Below are 2,555 nucleotides of genomic sequence, written 5' to 3' on the forward strand. Positions count from 1 at the left end.
ATCTCGGCTCCTTCCTCAGTTTGGCTAGTGTGGACGTTGCTGCTATGAACATTGGGGTGCATGCGCCCCTTCTTTTCACTACATCTGTGTCTTTGCGGTAAATACCCAGTAGTGCAATTGCTGGGTCATAGGGTAGCTCTATTTGTAACTTTTTGAGGAACCTCCACACTGTTTTCCAAAGTGGCTGCACCAATTTCATTCCCACCACCAGTGTAAGAGGGTTCCCACTTCTCCACAACTTCTCCAACATCTGTTGTTTCCTGCCTTCTTAATTTATGCCCTTCTAACTGTAAGGTGGTATCTTAAGGGGTTTTGATTTGAATTTCCCTGATGGCTTTTCTTTTTCAAATTTTGAAAGATGACAAATAGCCTTCAGGGGCGCCTGGCTGACTTAAGCGTCAGACTCTTGATTTTGGTTCAAGTTGAACTCAGTGTCATGAGATCAATCCCTGTGTTAGGGTCCATGCTCCATAGAGAGTCTTATCTGAGATTCACTCTCTCCCTCCCAGTTTATCCTTCTCCTCTCACTCTCTCCCTCTCAAAAATAAATAAATATATCTTTTAAAAAAGGAAAGAAAGATTACAAATAGACTTTCTGGATATTTCTAGATACGTATCTGATTTTTTTCTGTAGGTTGACTTGTGAGCCACGCATCCCTTTTCGTTTTCTGACACAGGATAGAGGTTCCAGCTGATTGAATTGGAGCCCCCTAAATCCCTAAGTTGAATGCTTCTTCAGTAGAGAAAAATGTTCACTCCATGGGCTACATAAGCTCCACCCAAGCCACCCTACGAGATTTGGGGCAGCAGAGCCCACGGCCCAATGAGGGGACCAAATGCCATCCCTCTGCCCTGTCTCACCTTCCTGGGGTACTTATGCGGGGCTGTCACTGACTTCACATGCTGCTGCAGCTCCTCCATGAGCTGGTCCCTGACATGGGAGACGAATTCCACTGTCAGGGCAATAAATGCCTTCAACACCTGCAGTGCAGTACCAGAGTGGAGGCTCAGGGGCAGTGGCAATCAAATGTGTAGTGTAAATCATGAACAGACATTTTTCCAAAGAAGACATCCAAATGGCCAACAGACACAGTAGAAAGTTCTCAACATCACTTGGCATCAGGGAAATCCAAATCAAACTTCGATGAGATACCACCTCACACCTGTCAGAATGGCTAAAATTATCTAGTCATGAAATGACAGATGTTGGTGGGATTGCGGAGAAAGGGGAACCCTCCTACAGTGTTGGTGGGAATGCAAGCTGGTGCAACCCCTCTGGAAAACAGTATGGAGGTTCCTCAAACAGTTGAAAATAGAGCTACCATATGATCCAGCAATTGCACTACTGTGTATTTACCACAAAGATACAAATGTAGGGATCCGAAGGGGTACGTGCACCCCGATGTTTATAGCAGCAATATCCACAATAGCCAAACTGTGGAAAGAGCCAAGATGTCCATCGACAGATGAATGGATAAAGAAGAGGTGGTATATATACACAATGGAATATTATGCAGCCATCCAAAGGAATGAGATCTTGCGATTTGCAACGACGTGGATGAAACAGGGGGTGTTATGCTGAGTGACACAATTCAATCAGAGAAAGACGTGGGAAATGACCTCACTGATATGAGGAATTCTTAATCTCAGGAAAGAAACTGAGTGTTGCTGGAGTGGTGGGGAGTGGGAGGGAAGGGGTGGCTGGGTGATAGGCATTGGGGAGGGTATGTGCTATGGTGAGCACTGTGAATTGTTCAAGACTGTTGAATCAAAGATCTGTACTTCTGGAACAAATAATGGAACATATGTTAAGAGAAAAGAAAAAGAAGATAGCAGGAGGGGAAGAATAAAGGGGAATAAGTCTAAGGGGGAGACGAACCATGAGAGACGATGGACACTGAAAAACAAACTGAGGGTTCTAGAGGGGAGGGGGGTGGGGGACGGGTTAGCCTGGTGATGGGTATTAAAGAGGGCACATTCTGCGTGGAGCACTGGGTGTTATGCACAAACAATGAATCATGGAACAGTACACATAAAACTAATGATGTAATATATGGTGATTAACATAACAATACAAAATTAAAAAAAAAGATGCAAACAAGGAGGGAGACAAACTGTAAGAGACTCTTAACCATAGGAAACAAAGTGAAGGTTGCTGGAGGGGAGGTGGGTGAGGGGGATGGGGTAACTGGGTGATGGTTATTAAGGAGGGCACATGATGGGATGAGCACTGGGTGTTATATGCAACTGAAGAAAAACTGAACTCTACCTCTGAAACTAATGATGGCTAATCCTTAGTTTAATTGATGGCTATTCCATTGGCTAATTGAATTAAAATAAAAAAATTAAAAATAATTTATAAAAAAGAATACTCAGAGAAAATGCTTCTTCTTGGTTATTGATGGTAAAAGAGATGTAGCCCATCAAGGAGGAAAACCTTCAATTATAAGAGATGTCATATTAAGAATAACGTCATAAAGGGGCACCCGGATGTCTCAGTGGGTTATGCAGCTGTCTTTGGCTCAGGTCATTTCTCAGGGTCCTGGGATCGAGCC

Source organism: Eumetopias jubatus, unplaced genomic scaffold, assembly GCF_037043125.1.
Source record: "Eumetopias jubatus isolate StellerSeaLion01/CBP00866 unplaced genomic scaffold, mEumJub1_p1.0 scaffold_69, whole genome shotgun sequence".
Lineage (NCBI taxonomy): Eukaryota > Metazoa > Chordata > Mammalia > Carnivora > Otariidae > Eumetopias > Eumetopias jubatus.